We start from the raw sequence: 25068 nt of genomic DNA on the forward strand, positions 1-25068 counted from the left end.
CACACAGTGACAGGTGGTCACATTCATATTAATAGCAATGTTGTTTATTTAATAGCACCTGCTAAGAAATGAGTCATCTTGTGTGGGTGCTGTGGACAGGTTGGACTCACAAACATCAATGGAATTGTCTGGCTTAATTTCTTTCACACTGTAGTCAGTGCAAATTTACACTCTATATACTTTATTAATTTATCAGGAATGCTTCTCTGAAAATGAATCAGTAAGCTGTTGTACATGCTTATAATAAAGGCACATTTCACTGTATTTTATACACAGTACTGTAGCTATTTAAAAGTATTCACCTTTTTGGAATTTTTACATTTCAATTTGCAACATTGTGTAAATTGTTTATTTATTTTGGAAAGCCTAATTATTGAACAAGAAAATCCTTTCTAATGTTGGTTACAAAATGTAAAGCTTGTTCTTGGATATTGACATTATGTGATAATCAGGTTAGTTTAACGTTTTTCCCCAGTCATCATCCACAACGCAGACAGAAATCCTCTCCCATTTCCCCAGCATACAGTGTGGCAGATCTGTGAAGCATTTGTGCTACTCTCACTTTAAATAATCACACAAGCACACAGCTCATGCTGGAACATGTTACATATACTTTAGGTCAAGAAGAAATTGCCATTGCACAAGTTGAAAATGAAGGTCCCTGCTCCTCCCTGGATGTAATATCACATTCAATATGCTTGGTAGTGAGACTTGATGAACAACAATAAGCTATCAGCAACTTTGTTATGGATGTATGATGGAGTCTATTGACATTGACTCATGGACAATGGCAATGTTCTATTTGAATTTATTCTTGCACTTGCAAATAAACACTGCTAGATTCTAAATTTGGTTATGCAAGTTATCTGGGATTTATCAAAATGATTTTGGTTTTAAATTATTAGGGGCATATTGAATTAGGTGCGTGCATCATGGCTATGCACCAGAATAGCCGGCAAAGGTAATCTGCAGTACCACAACACCTCAGATTTACGTTTGCACCCCATAGGGCTGCGAAGGAAAATCTGAGTTATTGTGGTACTGTATTACTTTTGGTAATACGCACTCTGCACGTTACCGTGATCCGGCACCTAATTGAATATGCCCCTTTGTGTTACCTTTCATATTTCTATATAGGTGCCCATTTTGAGAATCCAACTAAAATAAGATATCTTTATTGGAATTTAAATGTACTGTAGCGGCAGATATTCTCCTAGAATTCTTAAATAAAACAAAAATGGTAAAACAACCAGATCATGGCAATTGACAAATTGGTAGGGGAATTTAGATCTAGTGAAAGGACTAGATAGTGTAAAAGAGGAAGAAGAGGAGAACAAATGCAGTGGTAGGATGTTGTGACTAGTTAGAACAAAAGGATATATGGAGAAGTAACAGAAGCTGACATGAGGAAATGGTTATAATTAAGGTTATAGGTAGTTATATATGTGTAATATTGAAGTAGACATGAGTGAAAGTGTGGTAAAATGTTTGCAGAGGTGTGAAGTTCTGGCAATACTATTTTTGACTTCCACCTTGGCTTTGTCATTTTGTGGAATGTCATTCTGTATTTTACAAATTTATAGCCTATGAATAGAGCTGAACCAACGACGGTTAATTTATTCTTCTATGTGCTGTGGTTTGGGGACCGGGAACAATTAAGGTCAAATTTGACTGGTGAAATATGTATGATTTACACTTATCTGTATCCTACGTTGTGAAGTACTTTGCCACATATATAGGTACCCGTAACAGTCAGTGCATACACAGCATCAGATTTTGCTCCCTATAGGACAAGTGAAATTGCCTCTGTTTGAATCTTACTGCCTCTTGCTGTCCATATTCTACACTGGTGTTGATATTAGCTGTGGATAAGAACAGTGATATCTCTAGATGAATGGTCAGCTTCGCCAGATGGAAACAGGTACGTAAGGAGCCCACCTCCTCTGAGGTGTAGCAGGAAAAGTGCTAATTCCTCTACTTCTACCAAGATCACACTTTGACTAAGCAGACAGTGTTAAGGCTGTACCATCTGTCGCAAGACGATAGCACATCAGAATGCAACTTTCAGAAATATATTGGAAGACACTAGAACCCAAGTGGATCCATTATCTGCACTGTTGCACTGAAGTATTGCAGAGGAGGCAAGTCACACACCGTCCCACCATGTCAAAGAACTTTCACACAGTAGAGGTGTTGTACATGGATTGATGGCTACACCATACAGCTTGCACAGACTCAGGAAAAGGATCATCAACGGCCAAACTGAGAACTAGTCACACCTATCCATGCGTTGGAGTCAATGTTCAGCAAATCCTACTGGAGAAATTTAGAAAATTCCTCAGCCAAATTAATAAGGCAAACTTTCAGTGGAACAGTTTTCAAGATGTCTAGATGTATACTATATACAATTTGCTAGAGAGTGTATCTAGGAAATTATTAGACATAGTGTAGGGGTTATATATGAAATCTTGCACATATAATAGCAAAATAAAGTCCACCAAAGTGTATCTTTCCTTTAACTACTGTTAAACTACAGAAGTTGTTGTTGGTTTCGACACTGTGGGTTGACTTAAATATCTAGTAAATGTTTTGCTATAATGCTCCTATCTTCTTGGTATGCCTATTTGTGAAGTCAACCAGCATAAGGTACCAATTTTAGCGGTATGTTGAAGAGATTTAGTCAATGACTAATACAAATGGGCCCCCACTTTCCTCACAGAGTCAATTACAGAATCAATCTGTCATCAACACATGGTATATCAGTCATTTTAAGAAACTACGTTTTGTGTTTCTTTATTTTGGTGATCCAGAATCCCTGATCTCCACAATATAGCTAAATGTTTTTATTACATTTGTAGAAATGCACCTACAGTAAAAATGCTCTGTGCATCTGTATAAGGTAATTGTGTCTTGCGGAAAATATTGGCAATTGTTTGCTTTCAACAACCTCTGCAGACCTTTGAAGCAAATTCTTTACAAGGAAGAAAAATGACCAGCAGCCACCCATAAACCATAAATATGTCTTCTGTAAACTGAGGCACATTCATTATACATACCCCATCCACCCAGCTCCCCAACCAAAACATGCAAAATATTGCAGCCTTGATCATGTGAGTATTTCTATACACACATGATCGCGGCGCCAGACCTAGTGATTTTGTTGTGCTAGCCACGCCCCAATGGCGCATTGCCACGCCTCCAATTTTGTGACCACATACCTGAAAAATTTTGCGCCGCCTCCAGGCAGCTCAATTTTTTTTTGCTTACTCAACTATAAGGGGGGGCCCCATGAATTTGTTGTACCCGGGCCCTGAATTCCTCTTGCCAGCCCTGAGTAGGAATACAGGTAGAAGATTTCAAGGGCGATTTGTGAACTGTATTACATGAATATGCAGGGACTGCTAGGTGCAATAGGCTGGATAAAAGGCGATGGAAAACTATGAGGACAGAACTTCGGACTCAACTTTTAGCATGTGGAATTGTATTGAGTTTTTAAGGAGATGCATAAAATAGACTCATTATATATACTTTATGGAAAAATGTAACTTTTTAGTTATCTCTAAATAAAGTGGATCTGTACTGGTATATTAAGGGAACGCCTGGGCAATGGAGGGGTTCTTGGTCTACAGATTTGGACTATTACACCCCAGTTTTGGATTGTCACCAGAATGGAGTATCTATTGGTCAGATGATTGGGCACATATGTCCCAGGTTTCTGATGTGCTTTATAACCCCAAGGAGATTTCTTGTGTTTGGGAAAGAACTTCCCAAAGATTGTTGTCAGCTGTAGGAAAAGTTGGTGTAAGGATCCATGGGGTATGAATGGAGAGAGAAGGGCAGGATCCCTTCATAAAGCTCATTTTGGGTCTTTGCACCTGCTAGCCAGTTGCTGGCTTAATCAGGAGTTGCACCTCTAAAATACTGTGAAAAAGCTATGAGGCTGTTTCCTCAGTTTCTCACTACCTGGGGAACAGGTCAGATGCCTGCTGAGACACTACCATTATCACATGTTAGTTTTGTTACTTAGAGTGTGGGGGACATTAGGTCCTTCCGCATTAGAGACGGATCTCTTTATATTGTTAGTTAAAGCCAGGCTAGGATTTATGTCCTGTTTTGTTTATTTTTATGCTGACACATAAATTTAGCTGCGGCTACTTGCACCGTGGAACTGGCCTGGTGTACTCTTTCGTGACTGATGTATAGGAAGTGCAGCCGTTTACCCCAGGGGACGGCACCCCTAACTTGACCTTATGACTATATATATATATATATATATATATATATATATATATATATATATATATATATACATATATCTTGAAGAGTCAAGATCCAAAAAGGTGGGAGCTCACAGGCGCCTTAGATCTTGACAATGGAGCCATTCAGGGCTGCCACACTCACCGATCTAAGTGAAAAAATCATATTCTCATATATTTCAGTGTCAAAGAAATACATAGTTAGAAAAAAGAATGGCACAGCCTTCAAATGGAAATTGTTATGATCTGCTTCTGCTTGTACTGCATCATTGCATCTGCATGCTGCTTTGCATCAGCAATTCCTGGTTCTGGGACTGTATTGGACTTTTGATTATTATCCGGCAGTACGTCTAATCCACCAGAGGTACTGCTATTGTGCCTTCTTACTGCCAGGTGTTAAACTGCTGCACTAGTAATAATCTGCACCTGCTGTCTCCTTATTTATACCTGACTCTCTCAGCAATTACCTTTGTTGGCCATTGTTGTTATGTTGCTGTGCCTGACATTGTTGTGCTCACTCGTTACTCCTGGTCCCTGGGACTTCTACAAGCTGCTTGCTGATATCGTTTTACCTGGTTTCTCTCCACAGCCTGTTCACATGCACCAGCTGTGTTCCTTGTTATTTGCTTTCAGCCTCTCTCAGCAATCCTTGTTCAATATCTGCAATACTCGGTTTGTACCTTTCTGCATTATCTGGATTATATTTGTTCAATAAATATCATGAGCTTTCGCCATATTCTGGGTTCCATAAGTGTCATTTCCAGCTTTCAGCATTGAAGTGTGATAGAAATATAACAATTTTCCAGCCTATACTGAAAGCTAGGGCAAAAGTAGCATTGTGTTATTCAAAAACTGTGATAAAGTGCAAAGTGACTAATTTAACACTTGAGGTCATCACTCACATCTACATATCAGGCACTTCTCAATCGACAATCCAGGTATCAACCTTTTGACAAAACAACCAAAACAGTGTGTCTATAATGTGGTGGTTTACCAGCAGTGTTTTATTTTAAAATTCAATTCTCAAACTGTTTTAAACTGTTTTTTCCTAGTCAAAATCTCTAATTTCCCTATACATCTCCCCATCAAAGCTTATACTTAAATTGCCATGATATACTTCTAGAACAGATACTACACTTGCTTTTAGCCAAAAGAAAGTAGGTCCACTGCGGCTGATAAAAAAGGGTCTTCCCCTTTGTTAAATATGGGTCAGAATGGTCATATCCTAATGATTTTATTGTGGTTTTAGCACTTTTTTTTGTTTACTGGATGATAATAAAAAGTGCTATAAAGCAAGCATCACTGGAACAATCAATAAAACTCACAGGTTTTTAAGATGCACTTCTTAAGAACAAATGCAAGTACGCCACTCCAGGAGAGTAGATTTGGTAAAGCATTTACATAGCAACCAACTGAGTTAATGCATTTCCCATTGAGTTTTTAGAGCATGACATATTGCGTCCTATTCTTTTGGATAATAAAATATAGGTTGCCTACTTATGCTCTGCAGCAATGAGTCCCTGGAAATTGTATTATCACTTGGACAACTGTACCCTTCATTTATATGAACTAAAAACATATAGAAGATACTTGTGTACCATTAAATGGTCATCATGCTGTTAAAGAGTTAAAATAAAGCCAGGAGGAGAAAAAAAAGAGAACATAAGTGTTTCAGGAATCATTGTACTTTGGGGACTTAATTTAAACTGGCCTCTTCTAATCAAATAGCTTTACACACTCGCATTAAGATTTTCTGGCTTGAGGTCTGGGTTTCAGTGTTCTAGGCTGCCAACAAACAGAAACCAAGGTCAGCTGCTGCTTTTGTGATAGATAACCTGGCTGATTTCCCATGTTCATTTATGGCTACATTACTTTATATACGTTGGTTCCTGAACATAATAAACAATTTACAAATGAACACAGTTAAAAATCCTTGTTCTTTCCCAAAATAGTGACTAAGTGTAAGGTGCTTGAATAAAAGATTCTCAATAGTATATTGATTTTCCTCTGTTTTTAAGTTTAGATTTGTGACTTTTAATCCCATTACTGAAAGTTTGGTTACCCCCAGGGGCAGAACCCTACTATGTCGGGCTCCATACCAAAGTTTGGGTAGGGGCCTTGTGATGTAGCTGTAACAACCCAAGCCTTTTGCTCTGCTATAATTTTTAATATTGAATATATAATTAGAGTTATAAAGATACAAGACACATCTCACAACAATAACATTTATTAAATATCCATGACAATTATTAGAAATGACCATGGGTTATGTCCAGGGACTATCAACTTTCTACTGTAAGGACACATCATAAGTTTTGTTTGTCCATTTCAGTTAAATAATTAAATTAATGTTAAATGTTGGACGTCATTTTCAAAACATTAGCCACACTCTTTGCCACTTTGTTTACTACATGTAAGTGCTCTGTATAGTATTTCAATATTTCATTTCACATTTCTCAAAACCTGAACAAAGATTTTTCAGCTAAGGGATAGTTATTTCCACACTCAGCAATATTTACATAGAAAATCACAAATATACTTATATAAGACGCACAGTGAAAACTATATAGCAAAAACAGCAATGAGCTTATTTGGTTTTTGAAGTGCTGTACAATGTATACCGGCAAAAAGCAATCTAATAAAAATGCAAACTTTTTCTGAACACATTTAAAAGCATATGTGTTCAAAGGGTGTTTTATCACATTCTGAGCCTGGTTCAAGTCTGAACGCATAATGCACATAAGTTGTGTTAGAAAAAAGAGCACAGAACTTGTGAGCAGTTTCGACCATATTCAAATTAAAACAGATCTCCAGATATGTTTCAATTTGAATCTGGGTGTAAGTGTCTCTGCCTACACAGTACTTGATGTACACATACACAAAGAATAATCTGCAGTATACGCACAAGAATTTGTACATATAAAGTCACATCAGAATGCATTAAAAAAAAATTTAGTCATGAAATAAAATAACTACTGTTATCAGCATAATCATTTATATTAATATTCAATTTCAAACATTATTTTACATAATTTATATAAATAAAAATAAATTTCAATACGTACTGTACATACAATGCTTTTTTTAAAGTCAATCTTTTTTGAATCATCATCATCATTTATTTATTTATATAGCGCCACTAATTCCATCTTGGATGTCTTCTCGCCAACTCAAACTCAATCTTTCAAAAACTGAATTAATAATATTCCCACCCAAGAACAGAAGCTTCCTGTCTGACATTTCTATTTCTGTCGATAACATGACCATAAATCCCACCCCGCAAGCTCGTTGCCTAGGTGTAATCCTTGATTCACAACTGTCGTTTATTCCCCACATCAACTCTATATCTAAATCATGTTACATACACCTAAAGAACATTTCCAGAATACGCACATATCTGACACAAGACACTGCTAAAACATTAATTCATGCACTCATCATTTCCTGCATCGACTATTGCAATTCCCTCCTTACTGGTCTTCCCAAAGTAAGACTTGAACCCCTACAATCTATTTTGCACGCAGCGGCTAGACTGATTTTCCTTACAAACCGTTATTCCTCTGCTGAGCCACTCTGTCAGTCTCTACATTGGCTGCCTGTATTTCAACGAATCCAATCTAAAATTCTTCTACTAACATACAAGGCCATCAATAAAATTGCACCAACATACATTTCCTCACTTGTCTCGAAATATCTCCCCACTCGACACCTCCGTTCTGCACAAGATCTACGTCTCTCCTCCACTCTCATCACATCCTCCCGTTCTCGGTTACAGGATTTTTTCCGGACTGCACCTACTTTGTGGAATTCCCTTCCTCGCACAGTAAGACTTTCCTCTAGTCTTCAAACCTTCAAGCGTTCACTGAAAACCCACCTCTTCAGACAAGGTTATGATATTCCTCAACCATCATCTTAATTTCCCTAGATTACCCTATTGCCATCCTCTACACAGCTAACGCAAGACAACAACCTTCTGACCAACACTGCAACACACACAGCCCACTCAGTACTTTTACCTTTGCAGTCTGGCTGTTTCATTGTGCAATATGATGTAGCACATGCCCTTGTGTTTCTAACTCCCATTGTTCTATAGATTTTAAGCTTTCGAGCAGGGTTCTCTTAACTCTCTGTCTGTATGTATTACCCAGTATTGTCTTATTAATGTGTGTTCCCAATTGTAAAGCTCTACGGAATTTGCTGGCGCTATATAAATAAATGTTGATGATGATGATGATGATAATTCTGCAGCGATATACAGAGAACGCACTCAATTCTGCCACGCTGTACAAAGAACGCACTCACATCAGTGTCACGGGCACTAGGAGTCTTTACCCAGGGATCACCAGGTGGTAAGCTTACCAGAGCAATGTAGATGGTAATAGTGTACTCAGGTAGCAGGGTGATCACGGAACAGGTAATAGTAGATGATGAGATGCTAGGAAAGTCTATGACTAGCAGCACTGGTAATATGGAGGTGATAATACATGAGGAACTGTATGGACAAGGCAAGTGGAGGTAGTCAGTGGTCTGCGTTAGCAAGTTGTACCACTGCTATAGTGAGGAGGAATGTCCAACAGAAACGAGGAGGTGATGAGAGTCAGCGGTCTGCGGATAGCAAGTGGTACCGCTGTCTGAGTGAAGGAATGGAATCCAAGTGGAGGTATCCGGGAAGTCAGTGGTCTGCGGTAGCAAGTTGTACCACTGCTATAGTGAGGAGGAATGTAACAGGTGATACTGGAACAGGAATCAGTGGTCTGCCTTCAGCAAGTTGTACCACTGAAAATATATGTGAGGAGGTGTACGGGGAGAGACTGCAACACAGGATGTACACGGGCACATTAAACACGATCCACAGTAATATGCACAATATATATAAATGACTGAACAGGTCTGCAAATGTAGGAAGTCTCTGAAGTAGTCCAGCACAAGGTAACACAGTCAATGATGGCAAAAGACTCAGCGGATTGCAGACTCCAGAGGAGAACCAACACAGTCCAGCAAGATATGCAATACACCAGCACAGTCAATGAGAAGTATGCATACCGTGGTTCAGAAGGCAGTCAGACAGAAGTGCAGTGATACCTGGGCGGCAGGAGGCCGACAGGATGAGAAGTCCCTGGATGTAAAAAGCAGGAGTCTAGTAGGTGCAGCGCACAGGTAAGTAGACCAACAGGGACACGAATCCAATGCTGACAGGAGGGTAGCGACCAGGGGAACCAGGAAGGCGTGGAGAGCGGATCAGCAGTGGATGGACGATAGGACTGGCAGCGGCAGCAAGACTCTGCGGACCCACGGGAGAGATGAGATGAGGCTGAGGTGCACAGGAGCAGCGGATAGGAATCAGCTTGCAGTCACGATGATGAACACAGGCGAGTTGCCAGCTGGAGGCTGTAGTGCACGGAGGCAGCGGATAGGAATCAGCTCACGGTCACGATGATGAACACAGGCGAGTTGCCAGCTGGAGGCTGTAGTGCACGGAGGCAGCGGATAGGAATCAGCTCACGGTCACGATGATGAACACAGGCGAGTTGCCAGCTGGAGGCTGTAGTGCACGGAGGCAGCGGATAGGAATCAGCTCACAGTCACGATGATGAACACAGACGAGTTGCAAGCTGGAGACTGCAGTGCACGGAGGCAGCGGCTAGGAATCAGCTCACAGTCACGATGATGAACACAGACGAGTTGCAAGCTGGAGACTGCAGTGCACGGGGGCAGCGGCTAGGAATCAGCTCACAGACTTGATGATGAACAGGTGAGTGGATAAGGAGAGAAGGCTGTAATGCACGGAGGCAGCGGATAGGAATCAGCAAACAGTCACGATGATACAGTTGATGGTAGAAGTGGTATGGGAACCACAGTAGTAGAAGTGGTTTGGAAACCACAGAGGTAGAAGTGGTTTGGAAACCACAGGAATCAGCAGCGCTGAATACACGAGGAAACATAGGAACACCTTCAGAGGCTCATGGGGAATGAGACTCCAAGATCAGGCCACTTGGTGTTGACCACAGGTGCTTAATATAGGGAGTGTTGCCTGATCTGCCAATTGAGTTAAAGGGACATACACTGAAGTATAGAAAAGGGCTGCGCATGCGCAGACCCTCAGGATGGAGGACGGCCACGGTTCCTAAATGTCCGGGAAGAGGCACTCACGGTCCGGTGAGTGACAGTACCCCCCCTTTTAAAGGTGGGCACAGAACGCCTGGAACCGGGCTTGTCCGGATTTTTGGAATAAAACTTCTTCAAAAGGGCAGGAGCATTAAGATCTTCAGCTTTGATCCAAGAGCGCTCCTCAGGACCAAAGCCCTTCCAATGAACGAGGAAACGGAGTACTCCTCGCGAAATTTTTGCGTCTAATACCTCAGTAATTTCAAAATCCTCCTCCTGATGAACTTGAACTGGCTGCGGAGCTGAGGGAGGTTTTGAAAAACGGTTGATAATAAGAGGCTTGAGTAAGGACACATGGAAGGCATTAGAAATCCGAAGATTCTTAGGAAGAAGAAGTTTCACACATACAGGATTGATTACTTGAATGATCCTATATGGACCAATAAAACGAGGGGCGAATTTCATAGATGGGACCTTCAAACGAATGTTTTTAGTAGATAACCAGACACGATCTCCAATTTTTAGTGGGGGAATAGCCTGCCTCTTCTTATCTGCGAAAGATTTATATTTGATAGATGTTTTCTTCAAACAGGTTTTGACCTGACAGAAAGGATGTTGATTCAGCGCTCCCTATACCTAAGGATCTGTATATATTGCAGCCACAAGGGGACCGGAGGGGAAAAGGGGATGGGGAGGGGGAAGGATAGAGGGTAGCTCAACCCTTAGACAAAGTATTGATAATAGTAGTTGGTCCCTGGGCGCATAGACAATGTATCTTGTGTAAAACAATTTAATAAATCATTGATAATATAATCAAACAGTGCTGTACATAACCACATATATAACAGTAGAAATGGACTTTAAATGTTATATCAATATGATCCCCTAATAGGTATCAACCATAGGTAACACCTATACAAAGCCAATATTGGACCTAGTACATGTGTGATAGTTATATAACAGCTGGTATCCAAATGAGCTGGCCGTGTGTACAAAAACACTGTATAGTAGTCCAAAACAATGCCTTATATTATATTAGTCACACACAATGTCCAAATATAATTTCCATAAGTTCATCCCTCCTGAGTGAGGATATATAACAAATAAAAATGATGATGAAAAACGGTGAATGATCCCCAAATGGGTAGAGTTCAGTTCCGAAACAAATCCTGGTATATGAGTGTTATAAGCCAGATAGGTCCATCGGGTGAGCCCAATTAGGAGACTGGTTGAAGGACTTACCCTTAGTGAAGCAGATTGCGAATCACAGAGTTGTGGATAGTCCTAACCTGATAACGCTCCTTTGTGTGTTGGGCCCGTTGCCGTGGCGATGTTCCTCATGTCCTGTTGTCTGGCGGAAGTGTCCGTCTCAGAGTGAGTGTTCTTGCGCATGCGCATGCGACTGTACTATCCCCGCTCGTAGCGGTGGTTGAATGTGTTTGTTCTCAGCAGTAACTGCGGATAGCTGCACCGCTGAGTTGTTGTGTGGCTTCAATCCAACGCGTTTCACCTTTGGGGCTTCCTCAGGGATTGTAAAGGGGGGGGCCATTGATTAATTTCTTATAGGCGCCCATGTTCCGGGTAGGCTACTGATAGGTTGTCATATGTCCCATCTTTGATGGACAGATCTCTCAACCAATGAGGGTAGTGATGATGAATAAGTTTATTTTTCCTTTTGTGTTTGTTATATCCTCCACATTTCGTGTTGTTACCTATGGGGTTTAGGATTGATTGATAGTGTACCATAATTGGATAACATATGACATTTGTCCATAATGATTGTTAACTAAAAATAGTTTTGTTGATAGTGTTCCCAGATAAGTTGCAAATGTTACATTTTCCTTCAATTGGTTCCATTGTAAGAAGGTTTTGACCTGAGACCAGATATTTTTAAAGGTCTGACAGGCCGTCTCCACCGCTGGAACTTGGGTGGGCGGGAGGGCAGGAAATTCCGGAAAAGACGGATGGTGACCGTAGACCACAAAAAATGGAGTTTTGGATGATGACTCATGGTACATGTTGTTATGGGCGAATTCGGCCCAAGGAAGCAACTCTACCCAGTTGTCTTGATTGGCTGAAGAGAACATCCTTATAAAAGTCTCAAGATCTTGATTGACACGCTCAGTGTGTCCGTTGGATTGCGGATGGTAAGAAGATGAGAGTGCTAATCGTATGCCCAAGGTTTTACAAAGGGCTCGCCAGAATCTGGAAACGAATTGTACTCCTCTATCTGACACAATCTCAGACGGACATCCATGGATGCGGAAGATCTCTTTAATGAAATGTTCGGCCAGGATAGACGAGGAAGGCAAACCAGACAGAGGGACGAAATGAGCCATCTTCGAAAATCTGTCCACCACCACCCAAATAGTGTTATGATTCTTACTAGGTGGTAAGTCAGTAACGAAATCCATACTAATATGGGTCCACGGCTTGGACGGAATGGGTAGTGGTCGCAGCAACCCTGCTGGAGTTCTGCGGGAAGATTTGAATTGGGAACATAATTCACAGGAAGCAATGAACTCTTTGACGTCTCTCCTCATTGAAGGCCACCAGTAACTTCGAGAGAGCATCTCAAAGGTCTTGTGTTCACCGGCGTGTCCAGAAAAACGAGAGGCATGGAACCACGAAAGGATTTTCCTCCTTAGAGTAGGAGGCACGAGAGTCTTCCCAAATGGTAGCGTTTTGGTGGATGAAGCAGCCAGTGAGATACATTTGGGGTCTAGAATGGTATGGTTGGAAACCTCTTCTATATCAGAGGACGTCACAAAAGCTCTAGATAAAGCGTCAGCTTTTTTGTTCTTGGCAGCTGGTTTGAAGGTTATTATTAATTCGAAACGGGAAAAGAAAAGAGACCATCTTGCTTGGCGAGGGTTCAAGCATTGGGCAGACTGAAGATATGACAAGTTCTTATGATCCGTGAAGATCGTCACTGGATGGCGAGCTCCTTCCAATAGGTATCTCCACTCCTCTAATGCAGCTTTGATAGCCAGTAACTCCTTGTCCCCGATAGTATAATTCTTCTCTGCGGGCAGAAGACCCCGAGAATAGAAGGCACAAGGATGGAATTTTTGCTGTTCAGAGCGTTGGGAGAGAATAGCTCCCAAGCCCACATTAGAGGCATCTACTTCTAGAAAGAAGGGGAGTGTCACATCAGGCTGTCGAAGGATTGGAGCCGAAGAGAAGGACTCTTTGAGTGTTTGAAAGGCTTGAAAAGCCTCAGGCGACCATTGCTTAGGATTAGCCCCTTTTCGAGTCAGGGCCACAATAGGAGATGCAATGGAAGAAAAGTCTTGAATGAAGCGTCTATAGTAATTGGCAAAACCTAAAAAACGCTGAATAGCACGAAGAGTAGTTGGCTGGGGCCAATGTAGTACAGCATTCACCTTGTCTGGATCCATCTTCAGGCCAACTCCGGAAACTATATACCCCAAGAATGGAATCTGGGGTAATTCGAATGAACATTTTTCTAATTTACAGAACAATGAATTTTTTCGTAGCCTGGAGAGGACTTCTGCCACATGTTGGTGGTGAGAAGGCAGGTCCTGGGAAAAGATCAATATGTCGTCCAGGTAGACGACGACACATACATATAATAAGTCCCGAAAGATCTCATTGATGAAGCCTTGAAAAACAGCGGGGGCATTACACAGCCCGAAAGGCATTACCAGATATTCGTAATGCCCGTCTCTGGTGTTAAACGCTGTCTTCCATTCGTCACCGGAACGGATTCTGATCAAATTGTGGGCACCACGAAGATCCAACTTAGTGAAAATACGGGCTCCCTTAATGCGATCGAATAGCTCAGTGATCAGCGGAATGGGGTACCGATTCTTGATAGTAATGGCGTTGAGTCCACGAAAATCTATGCAAGGGCGTAATGATCCATCCTTCTTTTTGACGAAGAAGAACCCAGCTCCAGCGGGAGAGGTGGAAGGTCGAATAAACCCACGCTGGAGGTTCTCCTGTATATACTCAGAAGTAGCTTGAGTCTCAGGTAACGAGAGTGGATAGGCCCGGCCCCTGGGGGGAGTCTTGCCAGGTAGAAGGTCGATCGGACAATCCCAAGAACGATGAGGAGGAAGGCGTTCAGACTGAGCTTTATCAAACACATCGGTAAATGAAGCATATTGAGGAGGGAGTCCCGGTGAGGTAGATGAGATGGAAGATTGCTGTACTTTGAGAGGAATAATTTGGGAAAGGCAACGATGATGACATTCAGGCCCCCAAGACGTGACTTGAGGGGTGCGCCAGTCAATCTGGGGAGAGTGACACTGAAGCCATGGAAGGCCTAAGACAATCGGACTTGTCGTAACAGGAGGGATTAAAAACGATATTACTTCATGATGCAGGGCACCAATCTGAAGTGTTACTGGAGACGTACTTTGAGTGATGAGACCGTTGATGAGACGTGATCCATCTATAGCCGTCACAGTAATGGGTGTTTTTAAGGTAATCACTGGTAGAGACCATTGATTTACTAATGATTTGGAAATAAAATTTCCTGCTGCTCCGGAATCAATTAATGCCTGTGACTCAAAGGTTTTGGTAGCAGAGGAAATCGTAACATCAAAAGCGCAGACTTTAGATTTCAAGGAAGATGGAGAGGACTCCAGGGACCCTAACTTCACCTCTCCAGAACTAGTTAGGGCCTGGCATTTCCCGATCTCTTAGGGCAGGAGCTGAGAATATGAGTGGAATCAGCACAATAGATACAGAGTCTATTCCTTACTCTTCGTTTTCTCTCCTCGGAAGATAATTTGGAACGTCCTATCTCCATGGGAATCACAGAGGGTGAAACTGGACGAAATTGAGGGTTAGAACGAAGAGGTGCTTTAGCAGAAGTTGTTCTCTCAGCCTCCCTTTCACGAAATCTCATATCAACACGATGGCAAAGAGAGATCAAATCTTCAAGTGACGAAGGAAGCTCTTGAGTAGTCAGTGCATCTTTAATTTTATCGGAGAGCCCCTGCCAGAAGGCGGCTACTAGGGCTTCAGTGTTCCACTGAAGTTCAGAGGCTAAGATCCTAAATTGAATGACGTACTGGCCTACTGTATGAGGTCCTTGTCGTAGGCGGAGGATGCTGGAAGCAGCGGAGGTCACACGACCTGGTTCATCGAACACACTTCGAAATGTAGAAATGAATTTGGCACTATCTTGCAATATAGGGTCATTTCTCTCCCACAGAGGGGAGGCCCAAGCCAGGGCTTGTCCTGAAAACAAAGAGATAAGATAGGCCACTCTGGAACGATGGGTAGAAAAATTTTGAGGTTGGAGCTCAAAATGGACTGAACATTGGTTAAGGAAACCCCTACAAGTTTTGGGGTCTCCATCGTACTTTGACGGAGTAGGCAGGTGAAGCGTGGAAGCTGTAGACACCTGGGATGGCACTGGGGAAACGGAGGAAAGCACAGAAGCCTCAGGAGTAGCTGTCATAGTCTGTCCAGATGTTCCTTGGGAGGTTAATGACTGATAACACTGAAGTAACAGCTGTTGGCGGGCATCCTGTTGCTCCACACGGCTGACCAGATGCTGCAGCATCTCTTTGGCGGTAGGTTCCGTATCTGGGTCTGTCATGGCCTGATCTTACTGTCACGGGCACTAGGAGTCTTTACCCAGGGATCACCAGGTGGTAAGCTTACCAGAGCAATGTAGATGGTAATAGTGTACTCAGGTAGCAGGGTGATCACGGAACAGGTAATAGTAGATGATGAGATGCTCAGGAAAGTCTATGACTAGCAGCACTGGTAATATGGAGGTGATAATACACGAGGAACTGTATGGACAAGGCAAGTGGAGGTAGTCAGTGGTCTGCGTTAGCAAGTTGTACCACTGCTATAGTGAGGAGGAATGTCCAACAGAAACGAGGAGGTGATGAGAGTCAGCGGTCTGCGGATAGCAAGTGGTACCGCTGTCTGAGTGAAGGAATGGAATCCAAGTGGAGGTATCCGGGAAGTCAGTGGTCTGCGGTAGCAAGTTGTACCACTGCTATAGTGAGGAGGAATGTAACAGGTGATACTGGAACAGGAATCAGTGGTCTGCCTTCAGCAAGTTGTACCACTGAAAATATATGTGAGGAGGTGTACGGGGAGAGACTGCAACACAGGATGTACACGGGCACATTAAACACGATCCACAGTAATATGCACAATATATATAAATGACTGAACAGGTCTGCAAATGTAGGAAGTCTCTGAAGTAGTCCAGCACAAGGTAACACAGTCAATGATGGCAAAAGACTCAGCGGATTGCAGACTCCAGAGGAGAACCAACACAGTCCAGCAAGATATGCAATACACCAGCACAGTCAATGAGAAGTATGCATACCGTGGTTCAGAAGGCAGTCAGACAGAAGTGCAGTGATACCTGGGCGGCAGGAGGCCGACAGGATGAGAAGTCCCTGGATGTAAGAAGCAGGAGTCTAGTAGGTGCAGCGCACAGGTAAGTAGACCAACAGGGACACGAATCCAATGCTGACAGGAGGGTAGCGACCAGGGGAACCAGGAAGGCGTGGAGAGCGGATCAGCAGTGGATGGACGATAGGACTGGCAGCGGCAGCAAGACTCTGCGGACCCACGGGAGAGATGAGATGAGGCTGAGGTGCACAGGAGCAGCGGATAGGAATCAGCTTGCAGTCACGATGATGAACACAGGCGAGTTGCCAGCTGGAGGCTGTAGTGCACGGAGGCAGCGGATAGGAATCAGCTCACGGTCACGATGATGAACACAGGCGAGTTGCCAGCTGGAGGCTGTAGTGCACGGAGGCAGCGGATAGGAATCAGCTCACGGTCACGATGATGAGCACAGGCGAGTTGCCAGCTGGAGGCTGTAGTGCACGGAGGCAGCGGATAGGAATCAGCTCACAGTCACGATGATGAACACAGACGAGTTGCAAGCTGGAGACTGCAGTGCACGGAGGCAGCGGCTAGGAATCAGCTCACAGTCACGATGATGAACACAGACGAGTTGCAAGCTGGAGACTGCAGTGCACGGGGGCAGCGGCTAGGAATCAGCTCACAGACTTGATGATGAACAGGTGAGTGGATAAGGAGAGAAGGCTGTAATGCACGGAGGCAGCGGATAGGAATCAGCAAACAGTCACTATGGAATATAATAGCGTTGAAGTGGTATAGGAGACTGTAGTGCACGGAGGCAGCGGATAGGAATCAGCAAACAGTCACAATGGAATATAATAGCGTTGAAGTGGTATAGGAGACTGTAGTGCACGGAGGCAGCGGATAGGAATCAGCAAACAGTCACTATGGAATATAATAGCGTTGAAGTGGTATAGGAGACTGTAGTGCACGGAGGCAGCGGATAGGAATCAGCAAACAGTCACGATGATACAGTTGATGGTAGAAGTGGTATGGGAACCACAGTAGTAGAAGTGGTTTGGAAACCACAGAGGTAGGAGTGGTTTGGAAACCACAGGAATCAGCAGCGCTGAATACACGAGGAAACATAGGAACACCTTCAGAGGCTCATGGGGAATGAGACTCCAAGATCAGGCCACGTGGTGTTGACCACAGGTGCTTAATATAGGGAGTGTTGCCTGATCTGCCAATTGAGTTAAAGGGACATACACTGAAGTATAGAAAAGGGCTGCGCATGCGCAGACCCTCAGGATGGAGGACGGCCACGGTTCCTAAATGTCCGGGAAGAGGCACTCACGGTCCGGTGAGTGACAATCAGTCCCTGAATACAGATGTTCTGTGCTAGCTAGTGGCACACATACATGTACTTTTAAATTAACTACTATGCAGTGACAGTCATGACCATCAGCCCTGTAGTGGGTGCAAATAATACAACTGAAAACAAGTGCGCTTACGAGAAATGGAGGACTTGAATTGGTCACAACTGTTTTGCAATCCCCTTGCTGTGCATGGCCTATGCTAGTCAGTTTGATACATTTCCCCCCTAGTAGGACAGCTACATTTGTCACCATGTTTTTGTATACATTGCCTCATGTCTCTGTGTAACATAAATTTATCCTTCATGTTTGGCTTGGGATTGCTGTTCTGCAAAACTTTGGCTTCTTATTTGCTTATGAAAGTGTTACAACTGTAAAATAATAAATTACAAACTATGTGACATACTTCTTAGGCTGGGTACACACTACAGAAAATTTCTCCCGTTGCGTTATCGGTTTTACAAACGACTGATAGAAAAAAGTCCCAACCAGCATGCCGAGTCAGGTGTAGACACTAAAAATGTTTTACAAATTTACCTTCAGATCTGTGCTCTTCATCTGTCATAACCACCAAGTTGAAAAGACCTTGACTCTGCACACTCCATAGAGATCTATGGACACTGTCGGTCGTGAGTGCACACACACTGCAGAATTGGAACGACATTGTTCCATTCTTTGAACGATATTTTTTTAGTTTGATTTAAAAATCAAATCAGATGATACAATATACTTTGGAATGATAATCATTCATCATTGGAGTGTGTACACTAATGCGATATCTATCTGAATTAATGTGTTATTGGCCCGATAATTGGCTGAAAATCCTGTAGTACCCAGCCTTATATAGTGGCACTGCTTTTTAGCTAATTTCTTCACAAAAAATACATAAGACAAATTGCCAACATAATAAGCACAAAACAATTGAACAACACAATACAACAATTTTTTTACAAATGCATACATTTTCTTTTTTTGGGAGCTGCTAAACTACTCTTGAATTATTGCCTCTTCATCCACTCTCTTCTTCTTCTTATAAATAATATCAAGATCAAAATTCTGACAATGTTGTCATTGCTTTCTCATTGACTCCACTCATCACTCTGCACAGCATGTCTGTCCATGGAACGGAGTTTTTGAAGAGGTCACAGGAAATGACATCAGAGTTCTGTCACAGCTGGCAAGCTGGGTGTGGGTTTTTTCACCCGGCCAATTGGGTGAAAAAACCTGTAGTGTGTACCCAGCCTTACAAAGATTATTTATAATAGTGTTAAAGTATATGCTTTTGATACCTATAGATAGCTTTCCAATGGTAAAGATAAATTGATTTGTTAAACGGAAGAAAACTAAATAATATATAAATATAAAAATAATATAAAACAATAGTTACTTATCACTTCTTTTTCCAAGTGACTATTAAAATACAGTCTTTCAGAAACTGCTTCACATACATCTTCCTATAGCTTTGTTCATGTATACATTTCTGGTTAGTCTACTAATTTTAGATAAAAGATCCCTAGTCTCTACTGGTTACCACGCTGTCACTGCTTTCCCATCAACTGCACTCTGCACAGCATGTTTCTCCATGGAACAATGTTTTGGAAGAGTTCACAGGTAATTACATAAGAGCTCTGTCATAGCTGGCAAGCTGGGTGTGAAGTCCAAAAGGAAGCTACTGACAGCGCACTACTTGGCCAGGACCACCAACATGGCGACTGCAGTCCACACCTCTTACAGTTCATGGAAGTTGTCCTGGAAGTATTGCCTCAATAGCTGTCCTCAATCCTGCTGGCCAGATTTGGCTGCTGAGAAGGCTTTAGTGCTGTCCCCACTTTGCTCCTGGGCCTACTGCTGCAGGGCAAATAACTGATAACATCAACCCTGGTACAACTGCAGGCAGTGAAATTTTGTGATTACCAATGATACATGCTATAGATTTGGGTGGTGGATCTGTGGTGTAAGTAGATACCTGGCCTTCTTTTCACAGGCTGCTTCACTAAGGGTGGAAAGTGGAAAGAGGACGATACCCATTAAGACCTCAACTGTTGATCTCTGCATCACAGTCCGTGGTTGTTCTTATTAGGGATGAGGGAATTACACTGATTTGGGCAGGTTTCCAAAGCCATTGTCATGTTTTGGTGCAGGTTTTGGCTTTGGCAACATCAGGCTGGTGCTTTGTTTTTGTTTTTAGATTTAACCCAAAAATATAAACTTGGTGAAAAAAGTAAAAATTCTTGAAGTCATGTAATTTTGAGCTGTTTTTTTTTGTTCTTACATTGATATTTATATAATTTACATCCATTTTCAATTGCGAATGAACTTCTTTGCATCAATGTGGTTCATTAAAAAGATGTATCAATGAACCTAATTGAAACAATGAACTTTATTCAGACTACAAAGTGGGATCAATCCGCCAATAGCCAATCAGAGTAGCTTTCTCACTCTCTAACCAATCAGAGAAGGAAGATGATCTGGGTTGGTTCTTTAAGGTCAGGCCCTCAGCCTGTCATTTGCATCACTACTCCACAATGAGCAGTTTATCGTCATCTAGCATCATTTTTTTTTCATTTTTAACCTCTGGATTACCAGAGAAGATAGATGATAGAAGATGGAAACAAAGAAGAAAAAGAAAATCCCTTTGAATACAGCATTATAATAAAGTAGAAAATGAGTATTAGGGAAATGTGTATTTAAATTAAAGAAGTTTTATTATGGTGTGGGTGTTTTTATTTAATTTGTTCTTTATTTATCAATCTAACAAGATTCACATATTGTTACAATATAGTCTCAAATAAAACTCTGTTACAACAAACTCATTAGTGTTTTCTGTAAAATAAACAAAATAAATAATCTAATGGAGAAAAGGGGAGTGGGAGTGGGGGGATATATGGCAAAGGTATAGAGGAAATGTGCAAGTGAGAAAAAACACATACAATCATTCTATACTCTAGAGTCCAAAGGTTTTTGTGGTTGGGAGAGAGCTGATAGACTAATTAGTGTATCTCATTATGCATATTACATTTTGTTGAACTCTAACTAACTGAACTAGGTAGATGTATACTTGGATTCAATGCTTTCAGTGAAATATCCTCTATTAATTTAAATTCAAGTCTATCGAATCAGCCTTTAATAGATGGAGAAATTAGTCATTTCCATTTAGCTGGGATAACAGCCTTTGCTGCATTAATAAAGTGTCAAAAGAGATTTTTTTTTAATATTCCGCAATAGGTGTATTTGTAATTTGTAAGAACCAAAACTCAGGACCAGTCAGCACACCCTTATCTAGTATTTCCTTGTCAGGGATCTCCTGCTGCTAACTGGTGAACATGTAAGTACTAAACATTTGCTTAAGACACTGGGACATTTATGTCATTAAGTAATAATCTTATACTGCTTGACTGTAAAAATTAACTCCGTCAGCATGGTTACAAAGCAAAAATTAGCTGATCGAAACTTTGCACTGAAGCCACAATCTTAACTATAAAAGAGGTACTGAAGCAATTCCAATCTCTCCCTGATGAGCTTCCCTTTGACTATAGAGTACTCACAATGGATAGAGGTTTTTGCTCAAGAATGGCGCTTGCCAACAAGTCATAAGGGAAAATTGGGGCTCATAAGACTAAACTGTTTTTTAGGTAACATTTCTGAAGGATTTTCATGGGAAATCTTACTTGTTGAATCTTGTGAAAGGAGACGTTAACTTAAATTTGTTGGTCATTTCTTCAGGAGTGCTTGGGTTTAGAGTCTAATTTGCAGAAAGAGGTTGGGTGGCCATGATATCACCTGATTGCCCATTCTGATGATATGTCTGTAATTTCATACATCAACATCCTAAAAACACCTCTGTTCCAGAGTATGTTGTATCCTGTTTAAATGTAATGCTCTGCTTAGTGTATGGTGCCTTCTGGGCTTTCCACATAATATAATTGACTCTCCAACTTTCTTTAAATGGAAAGCAGATGACGAGTTTTATGACAGAAGCAGCACTGGTCAGGGAAGATTTCCTGCTATGCCTTTGGAGCCTTGTTTAGCATTTGTAGTTGGTTTTGTTCAGAAGTCTCCAGCTTCAGCTACTTGTAGTCAGGTTTGGTATCATTGGTTTGTATTGGAGCGGGTGCTTAGTTCCCTTATCATAGATAAAGAACAGTAGGGCCTCATTTTATGGCACGTTGTTGAATTTGTAGCTAATGATTATTGATCAAAGTTACTGTACTGGCCTTGCTATGTAAATGTATGGCTTAGGTGGATTTCACAAAAACTTTCATAGTTACACAAGCTCTAAAAGATTTGTGAAAGGGGAGGAATATATTAGATAATGGATGGCCTATATCATGAAAAATGTTGAATGTATTAATCAGGACTTTTGATGTGGTTTGTGCCAATTAATATGAAATCATGCTAGGTAAGGCTGATTTTACTTTGGCTTTCTATGGGACTTGTTATGTTAGTGAGATGGTGAGTGCCAATAAACACAGTGTATGTGATCTGAATAGTGCACATATAAGAACAGTCAGTGGACAGTGAAGGTCTTAGTCAGTAGGTCTAAAATGGATTGGTCAGGCAGGGGATTAACTGCAGTTTTGTTTATAATAGAGGGCTCATTTAAGTGTTGTTTACCCTCAAATAAACTCTTAATTCCCAAGGATGGTTCTTTCCTCTCCAGGCTCCAATTTCTAATGGCATTATGAAAGGGAGCAAGGCATGAAGTCCTTTAGTATTGGGGCTACTAAAGAGGCTGTCAAGATAGTGATGTCTCAGGAAATGGCTAGAAGGTTGGGAGGTGGGAGTCTAAGCATTCCCAAACTTATGTTAAACCAACATTGGTTGATTTGGTACCAGTTTGCTATTAATTACATAAGGTAATTACTTTAGATCAGCTCTGTGCCCTACCTCCCAAATATTCATTTTCTTACAACTATACAATGGTTACAAATTTGAGAAGGCTGTTGGAAATTACAAGGTGCTGTTGAGGAATGTCATCACACCAAAGGCAGGGTTGTTTCCGAAGATTTACTGGAATACCCTCCAGGTTCTGCTGCTAGAACCAGGGAGTTCAACTGTCATTAATACTGTCATCTGTTTCTTCTTTGGTGATATATGTGACTTCCTTAATGGCAGAAGCTGCTGCCACAACTTCTGTGAGCATGGGGAACAAGTGTCCTGGCTCAGTATTCACCAGAGAGCATGATGCAAAAAAATAAAATAGTACACATAGCTACTCCAATCTGGCAGATAACCACAAAAACACATATGAAGCTGACAAGTCTTTTCCAGAATGGAAATTCAGTTAAGATAAATGGTGAAGCCAGTCATGGTTGCCGGCAGCTGATTGTCTTAAGATTTCTACAATAACTAGTTCATCTTTAATTTCTTTAATATCTCTACCTTCTACTGTCTTCCTCATTTAACTCTACTCCAGTACCTTCAAAAGGTTCACCACATAAGAAGCATATCTGGGAAGGTGTCATTTCCAATGTACGCCCTACATTTATGTGCACTCACCATTTCTGTACTCAACTAATGCTTGATCGCTCCCCCATTCTACCTTCCAGGGGTAAACGGCGGCAAGTGTAAGATACACTTAAATCAAGATATGTACACATTTTGATTCCGATAGACAGAAGGAAAATACGTATATTTATGCCAAAAAAATGTACATACATCTGATTGAAAACAAGACCCAAATAAGGCACCTGGAAAAAGCATGTTGTGATGTAAAGGGTGGAAATGCAATTGTTTTTGCATGTAATGAAAATACTGCCCGATTTTGGATGCAGTGCACACAAATATTGAACAGCTTTATTTTAAGACTGTGATTTAGAGTTGAGCTCCTCTCCCAAATCTAAATGTTTGCACATTTAAAATTGACTCCCCCCACACACACATACACCTGCAGTGCAAAATGGTTTTGCCAAGGGGCAAAATTACACCTTCTAAATTGTTTTATTCCTAACCGTAAATTAAGCCTTTTTTTTTTGTGGTTAAGTAGAAAGTGCCAATCACTATGAAAAACAAACAAAACAGTGACCATAGAATGGTTAAAGTAAGTGCTGCAGAGAGATTACATCCATCTGGCTGAAAACCAATACATATATCTGTAGCTCACTGTCTAATAATTCCTATATCTCTCAGGGGTGCATGATTCTGTGAATGAGCGCATAACGAATTCAGATACTGCCAGCTTTATTTCTACAGTAGTGAAGTAAAATGTAAAATTATATGTAATAAAAATGATTGCTTTAAGAGATGGCATTATGTATTTTTAGGAGGTCTAGGGCCATTTCTATTTCTCATCTGGGATGTCACTTCTTATAATAGAAGAATAATGTGAAAATCGGTAGGATAATATTAAAATTATCTTCGATTTAATTGTTATTTAAAACCCATGCCATTCTGCTTTATAAAAAAGAACTAAATAATATTAATCACCTTTCATAGCTTGATCATAGAATAATATGGGATAAGTATTCCCAATTGTATCTTATAAAGTTATTGTAAGATTGCAGACGTGGATTACAGTTTTCAACATTTATTCTGCAGGGGACACCTTTTCCTTAATAATATATCGGAAATTTTATGAATAAAGGTGTATCTGTAAGATCATAATGAATTGAATATTTATCACATGCTGATATTTATCGGTTTGTCTATATAACAGGATTACTTAAGAACTGGATTCAATGCCTTTGAGAGTAGGCCCAGAGCATTGCTCTCCTGTCCGCTTGCACTGACCTCCATTTACCTATGCCACCTCTATATGTTTTGCACTACTTCACACCTGCCAATAATACCGCTTTCATACTGCCGTCCTATGCAATATCCCAGGTATATGAACCCGGAATATTGCCGTGGGAAAGAGGGGGGCAGAGGCTCCCCCGGAGTCATAATCCTGTGTAGACCACGTTCCAACTGAACACGGGTCTGCCCGGGGTCTCTATGGCAACATCACAAGAGGAGGTCTGATTGGTTCCACTTGTGATGTTTTTTTTTTGTTTTTTTTTAACTTTAACATTGTGTCT

The sequence above is a fragment of the Mixophyes fleayi genome, chromosome 11 (assembly GCF_038048845.1).
Source record: "Mixophyes fleayi isolate aMixFle1 chromosome 11, aMixFle1.hap1, whole genome shotgun sequence".
NCBI classification, from domain to species: Eukaryota; Metazoa; Chordata; class Amphibia; order Anura; family Limnodynastidae; genus Mixophyes; species Mixophyes fleayi.